General features: G+C 42.1%; 1 protein-coding gene across 2 annotated transcripts in view; it reads right to left on the reverse strand.

The window, feature by feature from the left end:
* The window catches only part of AFG2A (AAA ATPase AFG2A), a 226,313-nt gene that overhangs the window by 61,208 nt on the left and 150,080 nt on the right, over window positions 1-15,025 (reverse strand). The window lies entirely within an intron of this gene.

Genomic DNA, 15,025 nt, shown 5'->3' on the forward strand with positions numbered 1-15,025 from the left:
CGATCAAGCTATGCGCAAGAGGGGTTATTCTTCTATATGTTAGAATGGATCAGTTGCTGGAAAGACAGTAAGGCTACTCAGCTTGAGAAATACCAGTTTATGGAAAAAAGGGATCATAAAGGAACCATAGTCATTTTCCTAAAATAATAATTTTAGGCTTGTTGCAAGGTGTGCTGGAATGTTAAGACTTGGCAGAAGGACAGGTGGCAATAGACACATCCCAAGTTCAGATCTTCAATCAAAACAACAAGTGGAGAAAAAAAAATTTTTGAAATGAAGGTTACATTCCGGATTCATGTTGCTTTATCCGAAATTATTACAGCTGCACATGCTTACAGAAGAGCAGACTACTCTGACAGTTTTTTATGCAAAATAAGGTAACAATAGACAGATGCTCAGCTTCAAAAAGGGAGAGAAAAAACCATAGACTTGCAAAAGCACTATAGTTAACGTATTTTAGCATCAGCTTTGAATTGTTGGAAAAATCCTGGTTTTTCATTCTCTTGTGCCACAAGACAATTGAAAATTCAACAGATGAATCCAGTTACAAGCTAAGGCCCCAACTTTGCAGTTTCAAACATGTATATTGGCCCTTGCACTTTGGTTTCCCAGGGCTACTCAGATTATATATACACTGGGGAGGCGGGAGGGTGACAGAGCAGCAGCGACAGACAACGTAAAAGGGGACAACGGCCACAAAGGACAGCGTGGAGTGTTCAGACTGGACAGGAGGAAAAAAATGTCTAGAAGAGAAGCGCAGCCTCGGGGTAGGTCATCAGGGAGGCTGCGGAAACTCTGTCCACAAAACTCGGTTTTGTGGCTCAGCCAGACGAAGCCAAGCCCTCCCCGACCTGGTGCTCGCGACAGCCCCGGGTTGTGCAGGAGGGGGACCACAGGGCCTCTGGAAGTCCCCTCCAACCAGCGTTTCTGTGACTCTATGCTTTCTGGTCGGGGTCAAAAAGTAAACATTATCTATATATAAAACAGTTATATCCGATACATAGGAGAAGCCAAGCTCTTAAATTTATGAGAAGAGAAGCAGCTCATTTCCCTATATTTCTAAAAATCTCCAAGGTTTTTGAAAACCATCTGCAGTAAAAAAATAAAAACCCTCCCAGTCTTTCCTACTTGACGTTTGGAAAAAAAAACCCTGTGCATAGCAAATGCACATAAATAGTATTTAAACTATTTTTTAAAAATTGAACAATGTTTATAAGATTCAGCATGTAACCTAAATTGTTTTTATGTTATGGTTCTCCCTTGGGCAGAGTAGTTTGAGTTCCAGATGACTAGAGATATTGCATGGCTGTCCTGGGCTGTCAGCCAATAAGTCTTTTCCCAGCCTGATCATGTCAGTGAAAGTCACGCTGAAAAAATAGTAGGAAAGAGCTTTCCTTCCTGCACAGCATTGATCAAGTTAACACCCTTCCTAGAGTTTCTTTAAAAAGACTGCTGTGGTGCTTCAGAGTGGAAAAATGTATCCTGCATGTTAAGAGATGTCTTGTTATTTTTAAAACAGAACATGAAAACGCTCAGCAGAAAGTGCACGGCACTGCAGTGTGTTGCATCGAGCTACGTAAGGAAGGATGTACTGAGAAGACTAAAGGTCCGTATCCAGCCCGGTACCCGCTCCCTGGCAGCGGCCAACACTGGATCCCTACGAAAGAGAGCGAGAAGCAAGCCGTCCACTGATATTTCCTCAGCAGAGTGTGCTACTTTCCACAGCGCTCTTGATATATTTACTCAACCCACTAATGATAACTCAACCGGTGTGTAATTCAGTGTCTAAATCATGTGTGTATCAGGATATTGCCATTTTTTGCCAACACACTTGAAAGAGAAATTTGCATGTTTCAAGACCAGGCTTGGAGGGAGAGGAATTATACTGCAATTGCGTTCTGCATGCTCTTAAGGAAATGCCCATAGCTAATTCTATTATTTAGAAGAAACAAGAAATGTTCACATGAGTACGGTGATGTGTCTCTTTTAAACCAAGGCAGGTTTAATCAGGACGCCTAGATAATTAGAACGTTTTCTAGAGCCAGCTTAGCATCACACTGATGAATGACCATGGCTGTTGTGCAAATGGGAGAGGAAAAATGCTTGATGCCAATCAGCTGGGAGCAAGCACTCCCCTGCGTTGCATCGGCTTTCAGTTCTGAGATACAGTCTTCTAACAGGACGGAGCACCCACGCTGCAAAGCACAACTGCAGACGTAAAAGAGTGAATACGGTTTTTTTGCTCAGTTCTAAAAACTGTATTTCCTCCAGTTTGTCCCAAATGCTTTGTGTTTTATAAATAGTAATAGTTGGAGGCCCAAGTTTTAAACACGCTATCATTACTTTTTGTTACAATCAGGCCTAGGGACCTTATCCAAGACGGCCAGATGTGCTGGGAACTGTACAAAAAAAGCACAAGTCAGTCTCTGCAGCACTTGCTGCTTAAATAGACATAGACAAAAAGGAGAGGAGAGAAAATATTCTGTAACCTCACTTGAGAGAAGAGTCAAATTCCCTCCAAGCCCCTGGAGAGGAAAGCAGATTGAACTGAGAGCTGGTCTCCACCAGCCCTCCCGACAGTCCAGACAGATGGGAAATGTGGTGACCCTGGGCACAGCCCGACTGCTCCTCGCTCTGCTGTCACCACCCTTGTCCCTTTGGCAAGCCGCCGGCCCCCTCCCCTCTACGCTCCTGAGGAACTAAAAGCGGAGGGAGAGGGTGAGGAAGGGGCCTGCCTTGACCCGTCCTGCGTTACTGGAGGGCAAATCCCCGGTGAGAGGCCGTAGGTGGGCTGCAGAGCTGCTCCGCTGCTCGCTGGTCTACAAGCAATCGGAGAGCAATGGCAAGTCGAGGCCGTTCTCGTTTGCGGGACATCATGTTGCCCTCTCAGGCTTTCGTTCTTTGCATACTTCTCATGGAGATACTTTTCCTTTTTGGCCAAAATAATTCAGGACTCAGGACCAAGCTGCACGCAGAGGTTGGCAATAAGGGAACAAGATATCCCTCTTGATGTTTTTGCACACCGACGTTTCCTCTAGAGGAAAATGAGCTCCTTCTGGGTCGCTTAGAGAAGCCTACTGTGGCATTTGATGTGGACACCTGTAGCAGCAGTGCCAGTTTTAACACCAAGGCCCAGGTCACGCCTACTCCTGCTGCTGGCAGCAGTGCTGAGTTTGAGGGGTGCTGGCACCACCTTTTTCCTCAATGCCGCTTTTCTTGCAGACCTAGAAGCCATTTCTCTTCTCAATGGGGTGTTGCGTGATGCAGGCTTCCCCACGGGAAGAGTTTTGGAGGTGGTTGCTCCAAGCGCGCCATGACTTTCACAGGCCGTTCCAGAAGATGGAGCTTCAGTCTTGCAATTTGCACTTTGAAAATCACGAGGAGAGTGATAAGGACACCCAGGTCACCTCCAGAGCAGCCCCGCTGCCCGCGGGTGCACTGGGATCCAGCGCTGACCCATTGGCGAGGCGGGAGGTGAAGCCGCCCGGGATTGATCCTCGCTGCCGAGCTGGAAGAGGAGGAGGAATTCGGCAGGAGAAGGCGGTGGCTTGGCTGTGCAGGAGGAGAGGCAGGTGGGGGAGGGTGAAGAGTTGAAGCGGGGCTGCAGGTTCAGGCAGATATGAGCTGCCGGGAGTACAAAATTAACCGCTCGCGGCTGGGAGATGCAAAACTGATTTGAGGCTAGGAGCACACAGAAGGTGGGAAGTTGATGGGGCCAAAATTAATTGATGTGTGCGCAGAGCTACATAATTCACTGATGTTGAGATGTGAGGGTTGCATAATTTATGTAGGCCAGGAAGGGCACAAAATTAAGTAATTGGGGTTTTGGTAGAAACCAGAATACTTCATACCATTAAGCAATTCCTTTGCAAGTTTATGTAGTTTTTTTGTTGTTACCACAACAGTTACAAAAGGGGTCTAAGTGCACATGCGCTGAAAGGTTACTAGTGGTACACAGATACAATATTCTTCAGGGAAGCACTAGGAAAGTGGGATAACCGCCATGTGATACATAGTATCATCAATAGCAAAAATTTTAATTAAGAACAAATTGCTCCTGTTTCAAAAAGAAATGCTTAAATTCTTTGGTAACTAAAAGACAGTATTACTTCAAAATATATCATTGGAAAAGATAGCTGGTGCAAAAATGTGTATTTTGTGTGCAATTATGAAGATAATTATTTCAGGAAAGAGAACCTAAATTGGTAAAGCCAGGAAAATATTTGTGGTTCCTGTTAAGAATAGACTAGAATTAACCTTAGGGCTTTGCTAATTTTCCTCCTCCTCCCTTCCTTTTTTTTTTTTTTTTTTTTTAAAGCATCCATCTTTAGTTAGCTTTTTCAAAGGATACTTGGCCATTTCAAGAATTATTGTCAAACAATGCAGAACGAGAACACTGACAAAAGCATATCCACCTGATGAGTGGGACAGAAAAAACAGCTTTCCTACTGATATAGTTCTGCAGCCATGCCTAACTCATCAAAATCGTTCTTAATCAGATCTTATAACAAAATGTCATACATAAACAGTGCAAAAGGGTAATCTGACATAAAAAAAAAAATAATTCCAGAAATGTGGCAAACTTGGACTAAATTTCCATTAGCAAAACGTAACCTGCATAGCAAAACATAAGCTGCACAGTAAACGGCATATTGAGGTGTGTAAGAGAGAGCAAGTAGGTTCAGCAGGTAACAAAGTTCATCTAGAGAATCAATGTTACTGCATGTTCTCTGCTGTAATCAATCTCCACAAGTAGGAACAGATTTTTATACTAAATTTAAGACATTTCTTTTCAAGTACATACATTTATTTTAATGCAGAACCTAAAAAATGCAACTAAAAGCTTAATCCTGCCTTTGGAGTCCATTGGGATTAGACCACAGATGAAAAAGAGGACTGGAAATAACAGAACAATCCGTTTCCTTTGTAACTAAATCCTTCCAACTTAAATTAACAATTGCTATTTATGAACCCTGGTTGTGGTCCCTACTTACATGGACTCCCAAATATGAGAGGTACTCTATATCTTGCAAACTAATTCAGTAATGCAAATTTTTTTACTTTCATCATTACAGTATTTGAACATATGTAAAGCATTTTAAAGTCAGTCATATTCTTCCTGTAGTGTGTGCAAGCAATAACTGTTTGTGAGATCCTTTCAGTGTTTTTGCCCACATGTCAGGACAGATGTGTTGCAAGTGTGGAAAGTATTAAGCTAAAAGATAGGCCGAGGAAGTGAATTTGTTAACAACGATGAAAGGGCCTTCTTGTGCCATCACATTTATCTCTTGCAGGAGTGAAGTCAGCTCCCATAAAGGCGCTTCTCCTACGCTTTCGAGGCTCACCTCAGTGCCTGATATTTTCGTTCTCACTCTGTGCCAGAGCAGGTCATGCTCCCAACGCAACAGACCAGGAAGCGCTCGGCATTTTAGGGTCTTTGAAAGTTTCAAGTACGGGAAGCTCATCCGTCCTGTTTGCTAGACAGGCTACTGGAGGCTTTTTGCAACCATGGATTAATTACCAAAATTAGAAGGTGCTGAGGGGAAAAGACACGTTAGAGTATCACTATTAAGGACTTAAAAACCACAGTCCAGTGGACAGCTAAATTTTATTGTTCCACAAGGTTTTTATTCCCCCTCCATTTGGCATGAGCTGCTTCAGGAGGCAACCCCGAATTCCTCTGTTTCAGGTGACACGCTTATTTGCTGTGTCACAAGGCTGGAGTCTTGTAATTACAGGCTCCTGAGCCAAGCGATACTGCTTTTTGCTTGCCAAGAGCCCCTTTCCCCACACTCTTCCTCCTCCCCACCTTCTTCCTTCTGTGCCAACGTCTGTCACCACTGTCAGCACATGCCAACACCTCTAACCAGTTCCCCTCTTTGATGACTTGTTTGCTGGTCACCACCCTTGTACTTCTCCCAAGATTTGTGCAGATTACTCTCTCTTGTCGTTACACAACAGCTACAATTCCTCTCAGGGTGGAGCAGTTTGCTTCTTTAACCTACAGTATATCCACTGCTTCAAAAACTGCATTTGCAAACAAAATTTTATTAGATATTATTGGAAACTAGCTCCTAAAAAATGTTGCAGTCTCCCATTATCAATCTCTACGCAAAGACTTCACCTTCCACATAGATTTTTAAAAATCAGGCTGTACAACCCTTCCGTCATGTCAGTCTTGCTTAAGACCTGGAGCATTGTGCAAGTTGACAAGAAAAGACATGATAGGTTTGACAGCAGGTGTTCAGGAAGAATGCGCACTATCAAGTGGCAGTGAGCACAGCGGGAGCATTTTACTCAGGCATTAACCAGAAGTACTAATTAAAGGCAGAGAACAAGCACGTGGTTTGATACGAAACAGTAAACCAACTTGAACAGGGAAACAGTTTATATCATCCGAGTCCAAATCAAGATGAAGCAATATGTAGAGTTAACCATCTGAAAAATAAGAATGCAATCTGTCCTTCACTGCTAAGCAGTCAAATGCCCCTGCTTGCGTAGGATTCATCTACTCGCTTTGCTTATCCTCCAGGTCTACTACCATCATTTAATCCTTTTCCTTTCATCACTGATTTTTACCCATTTCCAGTTTGTCTCATCAACAGAGGGAAACTTCTCCATGTAATTCACTGTATCTTCTGGAATTGCTCTCTTTGCTGGTTACCAACAGGAACTAACACCTTCAGCTATCACTACAGATCAGTCTCTTAGTTATTACAGCAAAACACAGTTTACACTACAGTTCCAGTATGCAGAAAAATAACAAGTTAATCTTTCCGTATAAAATGAAACCTGGGGAAAGAACTGCCTTGAATCAATAGAAACTGTTGGCGTCACCTGCTTGAACGACATAGCCTGCTTCACAGCAAATCAGTCATTTCCACTAATGGTGGTGATTTTAAACAGATATGAGCGTTATTTAAATAACTAAGTTATAAATAGGCAGCGCTAAAAGTGCTTCAAGAAAGCAAAAATTTCCAGATGTGAAAGCATATCGAGCCTTCACACAGCCAAAGCATTCAGAGCTGCTTTTGATTTTATTTTCTTTCCCTGACGTCTGCTGTCAGGCATGGATGAGGTCCCACTGTGGGCTGAGTCCCTAACGGCCACCACCACCGCGCTACCACCACGCAGCGCCCGCCACACGGCCGGCTCGTATGCCCCAGCGCCCAGCAGCGCTGCCTGCAGTCTGGCATCTGCACCGCAGCCCTCGCCTCGCTGCCAAACCATGGGGTTTCGGGCTGCTCCGGGCTGGAGATAGCTGTGCCCCTGCCTTTGGGGATATGGCACTAAGCGTGTCACACCAGCGATTATTCAGCTCCCTTATCTTGCCTATACAGCTCAGGGAAGAGGCTGCTGTGCCCTCCTGCCTCCTCTGAAGCTCACCTCCCACGGTCCCTCCTGCACCACGGGCTGCACTCCTGTGCCAGACAGAAGCTGTGGTCACGCGTGGAGAAGGAGCAGCAGCGAAGAGGGATGGGTGGTGGGGTTACCGCCTCTCCACCATCTAAAGAAACTGCTTGTGGATGCAAAGGAGAAAAACTCTGCAAAAAGCCAGGCTTGTATTTGCAAACCTGCACAAAGCTGGACGCACCAAAATATTCTCATCTTTTTAATCAGAGCAACAATCAGTGTCCCAACCGCTGTACATCACAGTCCTGCCACTGACAGAGTTTGATTAATATAGCTAATTCAAGGGGAATCGTAGAGAAAGAAGACTTGAGGAGACTTGTTTCGTTGCAGCAATGAGACCGTGTAAACACAACTGTGAGGAACAATGTGCTCCTTGGCCCATGCAGACAATACCAGAGCACGTTTTTATGTGGTTTTGTTCAGATAGGATTAAAATATCTCAAGAAACCGAGTTTCAATCACTTCTCTTGGCAGAAACATCTGCAGGCAGATACTCTGCAGCTGCAGAACCAGTATCTCCCATGATTTTTTTTCCTGATATTTCAAACAGTTAAATTGGTCAGTTGGCACAAATTACTACAGTGTTCATTGGGAGCCAAGCTTTGCCCAGGCCTCCATCTATAAAAGTCTAAACCTGTCAGTAACACAGCACATTTTCAATGCAGTAAAAGCAGTGCAAATCCAAGCAACCCTACTGATATGATTCCAGATACTCCAGTTTGGCACCACAGAAATTCAGCTCCAAATCAAGCCTCTTACATGTATTCAAAGACATGGAGGCACCGACAGGGAATCAGATTCTCCTCCCCTCTACTTTGTGAATGTGGTCTCAGAAAAAAAATGAAGCAATTTAGCAGATTCTCCACAATCTGCCCATACTTTCAGGACACTCAAACACACGTTTTCAAGCCACAAACTCTGTAAGAAACAGCGCCCGACCTTTCCTCCTCTGCTCGTTCAGGTTGCAGCTGTGCCGTTCTCTCCTCGTACCCGTGCTGAGCGGCAGAGTCTTGGCTCACGGCTGCGGCGCTGGCTTCCTTTGCAAGGGGGATTTCAGACACAAGATTTTTTTCTCTCCCCGTGTCCAATGTGAGCAGTCTTACCGCAGTGGCGTGTGGACAGAGGATGTCCCAATTTTTGGCTGTTTTCCTGCAATTTTAGTAAAGAGCAGGAGCGATCTAGTGCTTTGCCACTGGCTGGGACTCACAGAGAGGTTTTGATGTGGAGAAGGCGCTGGAACTCCCCCTCTTCTCCTCTAAATGCTATGCAGCTCTTCTTCCCCCATTTCTAATAAAATGATTTTTAGTAAAGTTAAAATTAACTGAAGGAAAAAAAAAAAATCTATCATCAGCTAATAAACAATGTAACACACCCTCTTCAGTGTATGTTTACATAAGAGAGTCCTCCATGCTCCTGTCTAAGAGGTGCAAAACCTCAGGAATGTCAGTTCTTTTTCTCTTTTCCCTCCTTTTTTTGGGGTGGGGGTTTAATAAAAGAACCCCTTTAGAAAAGATAACAATTACATGTAATGGAACCTGGAACCAGACTCTTTTGGCAATTAATCACCCAGGAGCCGTTGCAATCCTGCAGGCTGTTTCTGACAGATTTTGAGAGCTTTACAGGAATCACTGGGATAAGATGTGCCTGGGCTGGCTTCTGACAGGGACCGATCATGTACAAAGTGGATTGTTGGTTTTGGTTTTTTTTTTTTAGTTTGTATATTCATACACACACATATATACACACACACAGACGTGTGCACCCATATACACATTTCTATAGGAGTCTTTCTTTACATACATGGAACAACTGCAGAACTCATTTATTAGCCCAGAGGCAAAAAAGAAAAAGAAAGAAAGAAAAAAAAAAAGAAAAGAAAAAAAAAGCCTTTTCTTCCTCTCAGCAAAGTAGAGCTATCCATCACTTAACAGAGATACTTCCTGTTTTCAAGCAGTTGGGAAGGCATGACTTCCAACCCAAATACTTGGCTTGGCAAACTATTCCTGTGTTGACAGATGCTTTTATAACCACTTCATTCCACCTGAAGTTTCAGTATAAAAGGAGGTGGGTTTTGTTGGGTTTTTTTGGTTTTTTTTTTTTTTTTCTGAGGGAGGAGAAAGGGAAAGCAGAAAGGAGAGGAAAGAGAAGGAAAAGGAAGGAAAATACCACAATTATAACAGCTGGATGACAGAGGTTAGCATAGCTCTGACAGATGTTACCATGTAACCTCAAAATGACATGTTAGAGGAAAAAAAAAAACCACCAAACCTGTTCCTTGTAGGAAAAAGAATTTGAACTCCTGCCAAAATATTACAATTCTCCTCAGAAGTTTTCGAACGCTGTAACAATGATCTACCACATAATACAATATTTTCCATACATAAGCTATGATTTTATATTACCATTGCTCTGACTGATTAAATTACCAGCACGGGATGAGATTCTTTTCAGAGACACAACTGAGCCTCAAATGACAAAAATCCACAGCAGGTCAGCTCCATCAGGACCTGCCTTGTAACAGCTTTTCATCTCCTACGTTCTGTTTTCATAGCATTCATTAACAGGACATGCTCTAAACACTTCTCGAGACTGAATACTTCAGCGTGTAACAAACAGCAGTAAAAATGTGCTGCACACAAGAAGATGTATTTGTAAAGCTGCATGATCCATTTTATATAACCTTTTGTCATATCAGTTTCTAGTTTACTTACACCTGGTTACTTCAGTGACTACCCCGACCACAAAAATCTTGATGACTTTACCTGGCTTGTGACCAAACTTTACAGACCTGTCTAACAAACGACAGATAAACAAAGTGTAGAAGAAATGTTCATGGAACAAAACAGGTATGTGAAACAAGCTGCTTCTAAAGAAAGAAGAGATCGGCAGAGAGGTAGGCAACATCAATGAAACAACTCAGAAACAGTTTCGAAAGGAAATCAATAACTTTCCGTCATTACAGCCGACACTGTGGCAGAAAAAAAATAGTTTCTGGTTTTCATTATTTGAAAGATCTTATTTTACTACCATGGCTCTGGAAGACCATTTGAAGCAATGAAATAGATACTGGTCACAATAACTGTAAGCTAAAGGAAAAGTAATTCAACGCATAGAGAGAATAAAGTCACGATATAAGAAATATCGCTCATTTGTACTTGAAATTGGAAACCAAGGTGATCTTTTTAAAATCTGTCTTGAGGCTTATATTCAAAAAGACAGGGAGTGAAACAAACAAATCCTGGTTTAAACCCCTCTCTTTGGGAGATACAGCCCTCCTGCCTCTTCGTAACTAACACATACTGGGTACAGTCCCGTTGCCAATACCATTTGAGACTGGCTAAGGTATTTTAGATATCTCCCTGAGGCTGGCAGGTATTTCCAATGAGGCTTTCTCCCTGCCAAGGGGATAGCTGGTGGCCAGGCAGGAGCCTGCTGAGCAAACAAATAGGATGCCTCTGTTCAGGCCACCGAATCCCAACCATGCTTTTGATACAGGAACAACCAGAAGACACCCTATAGGTTTTTAACTCACTACCCGGCAGTCCAGATGTCTGAACACCAATGAAGCCCTCTCCCCCTTTCAAAAAATGCACTCTTAAATCAATTTTTTAGTTACAAATTGAGGAGAAAAAAAGAAACAGATAAGTATATAGAGTAGGAAAGAAGCCTCTAAACAGCATCTGCAAAGCAGTGCGCACGCAGCGAAGCACTGCTTGATGCAGGTCATCCTGCAGCAGACACGCAACGTGAGTCTCTAAACATGGCCACGCAGCTAAGGAGCCTTTCTGGGGCCAGACGAGCACATCAGGGAAGACGACTTTTTGGGAACAGCCAGATGTGGTCACCGAGGATGCCACTGGCTTAACAGCACAGGTGACACGGTTCCAGAGATTGAGAAAGTGCGGGTAATACCGAAGAACTGCATGCTTGACTATAAAATCCCGGATAGCTACATGCCAGGATATTAATATAGTCAAGACACAGCCTAATTAAGAACAGCGGTGCACTGGCTGGGTCAGAAGCCAAGATACTCTGCGTGAAGAAAAGGCCCCGGCAGACATGCCTTCTCTTATTATTGCAAGCAGACAATCACTGACTTCCTCCACCCGGATGCAGGAAGACAACCTGGTGGTTTTCTCCCTCATACCGGCAGAAACCACTTTGTGTGTTGATCTTAGAAACTTGTGGGTGGTGCTGAGTTTACATAAATTACAGTGCTTACTGCAGCTGCCAGTTGCAAGTGACAGATAGAGCTTGGACTCTGGGATTAAAATATGTACTTTCTAGTCATTAGGCCTGGAGCGGTGCTGATAAAAGTCCTGAAATCATTTTACAGGTCTGCCAAGTGTTTATAGCCCCTAATAGACACGAAATATTAGATGAAAACCTTTGGTGCCACCCAACTCACATTTTTTTCCCTACGCTGCCAAGAGTTCCTTCAAACATATGCGAGACTCTCCTGATGGTTGTCCATCTGGCTTTCTCCTTGACTGTCCCCAACCTTGAGAAGTCACCTGTAATGATTCCATCTCTAAGCACTTTTCAATGGAGGAATTATTTTGGTCAGCCCCTTTTACATGATCTACAGTCAGCCTGAAGGCATTCCTGCCATGGCAGACAGTCTGGCATCAGATCTGGCTTCATTCTTACCACATATCTTAGATATTTCCATCTTCATTTCTGGATAATTTAGGAGATTAAGTCTTGTTCAACTCCCTGACGAATCTCAGTATTTGTTATAAATTCATTCCATTTAATACCTACTATTTCCCTGAGGCATTTACTTTCAAAAGCTTTTAGACGTCTGTCTGTACCTTTGGTGGATTTCCAGCTTTCACATCCAACTGTTAAGGTGGAAACAAAATTTCAGTGGAAGACTCATAGATCGGTTTTAAATTGTGGATTATCAACACCTAAATCTTCTTTATGCTCGTAAATGCAGCTGCTGCCTCGCTGAAGTATTACACTATTTCTTTCTGGACATCCTGGTAGTTCACTTCTTACTGCCATGCAATGGGAAGACATCTGTTTTGCATATAGCTTGTTTTTGTATCACATTATTGGAGTCGAAAATTACTGTGGTTCTCATTATGTCTATTTGTTTTTTAATTTACCTTTTTTTTTTTCTTTTTTTCTTTTCTTTCCTTTGTGCACGAGTGTCTGTTGGATCTAGGTTACCTGGAAAACAACCTAGCTGTGGTTTCTCTTAAGTAACATAATGCATGTTCTACCTGAGTCAACTTTTTCTCTCCCTCTCTTTCCCACTTAGACGAACAGTGGCTCCAAATAGCAGTCGTGAAAGATTGCACCTCTACTTGATACCATTTTCTGCATAAAGGAGTATTCATCCTGTCAATGTGTACTTCAATCAAGTAAGCTGCACCTTGATGTAAAGCCCTGATGAGGCAATTACTTCTCTTAACGTACCCTGTCATTTCAAGAAGTTACAGACTCAATCCTGATGGACACAGTCAAATATTATCTTTAAATCTATGAGTATAATTTAGGTTATAACACACTGGGGAGGTGTTTCAAATGAGTGTTTTGCTGAGTTATGGTGGGGATTAAATTTGATCAGCATGTGATCTTCTGTTCTACTGAACTTCAACTGATCCCTTTATTCTGCCTGAAACAGCACAGGAGACTTTTCTACCAACAAAAAAAGCACAGCTTCACACTAACTACAGTAGTTCAGGCCATCTTTAACTTCTCTTCCTTTTTTTTTTTTTGGCCTTTTTTTTTTCTCCTCAATTACACTTTTTCTACTGACTCCATACTTTAAAAATTCAGTTACTTTTACCAATGGCTTCTTTCATTTTCTGGGGCTGTTTTAGCTTTCCCTGTTTTTTGCTTTTGTATCAAGTCCTTCCCTTTATGCTGTGAGCTTTATGATGATATCTACTTATAGATCATTTATTTGCTAAGATTGATAGATTATTCCACTGCTTAGTATTACCATTGCTTATTTTCTTCCCTTTTTGTTATAAAGATCTGGTTTTTTTCCTTAGTAGGCTTCCTGAAGTGTGTAAACGTATGCTTGTAAAGTGTTTTCCTATCACCTTTTTAACACTTGTTTATGCTTCTTTGATAAGGTCATCAATGTATCTCTTTTCTCTTTTTACACTGCATTTACTTGCAGTATAATTTATAGAAATTGTTTTTTTTCCCCCTGAAAGGGTATGTTTGAACAGTTAATTTTCATAACTTTTTCACAACTTTTCAGTTTTACACAACTTTTACATATATAAACAGACTATGATTTATTAATATTTGAATGTCTGGAAAGCTGCATTTATCGTGCCAGCTATGAAGCTGTCAGGCAGAAAGGACCAAAACAAGCCACATTGAGCTCCTGAGGTAAATTTGTTCTTCAGATCAGCTTTCTTGTTAAGTGTTGTGGGAGTTTTCCTCTTCTTCAGTTTACAGGTGTCCAAATAGGTGTGAGCCTTCTACCTGAACAAGCCTACTCTCCTTATGGAATGCAAATTTTGGAAACCTTCAGTAATTTCAAAACATAAACACTTAAGTTATTGCCATACTCGAGCTATACCTTTTCTCAGCTAATATAGTAAGAAGCCATTTCAGTCCCATCCTGTTGCAAGTGTCACAGAATCCTACTCTTCAGCACTGGGGAACTGTAACGTATTAGCCAAGCAGAAAAAATACTTGATTGCACCATCATTTAAAAGAAGCATTGTGTTTTTCCTACCAAACTTCACTGGTGAGTTATTGCTCATTTACAAAGTGGAAACAGGAAATATCTTCAGTGTTGATAGCTCAAGTCTTCCCAGAATTTAGCGGTGTTCGATCCTGAAAGCTTATTAAGTGACTTGCTTGGGAGTCACTTTGAACTACTAGATTTATCTTGGGCTCTAATCACTGTTTAGAAATAGATTTGAACTGTAGTGAATTTAACATAACCATTTGATTACTCCATCTGTCTTTCTGTAGTAATACTCTCAAGGTGTCATGTAGGCATGCAACATATCATTTAAGACAGACAATAGCACAGTTCAGGATACAATTTAGGAATAATGTGCCCAGAGCTTGATGTTGCCCAAGGGCAACGTGGCTTGTAAGGAGACACTTATCTCTATTTTCTCTTGATCTGGATTTCCTGAAGCATTTGCAAATTGCAGGAACTGTATCAAGACATTTTAAATTTGGATTACTCTAACTTACTTCCCAGGGACATCAGTACTCAAAGCTGCCCTCTAACGAAGAGAAAATACGAATGGTTGCCCTTTGAATACGGACAACTTTTGAGCTCTAGGATTAGGATTTATCAAAGGAACCTAAGAAAAAAAAAAAATCCTCCTTCACATTAGTAGCTACATTTCTAACACTAAGAGCTTCAGAACTACTGAAATTTCCTCTCATATGTTCTTTAACTTTCAAAATTATATTAATATCCATTCTTCAAGTTTCTGAATCCATAAAGCCATGCTGTGGCTGAAGGCCAGAATACGCAGGATCAAACAGAGAACTTCATTTTAGTCAGGCTGCTCTGATGAAAAAAATCAGAGTTTCAGATTCTTTCTGGGGATGCAAAGATATAACCTTTTGGTGCCAATAGCATATGCATACAGAAATTAGTCTATGGAAAGTTTAT

Source organism: Calonectris borealis, chromosome 4 (assembly GCF_964195595.1).
Source record: "Calonectris borealis chromosome 4, bCalBor7.hap1.2, whole genome shotgun sequence".
Classification (NCBI taxonomy): Eukaryota; Metazoa; Chordata; class Aves; order Procellariiformes; family Procellariidae; genus Calonectris; species Calonectris borealis.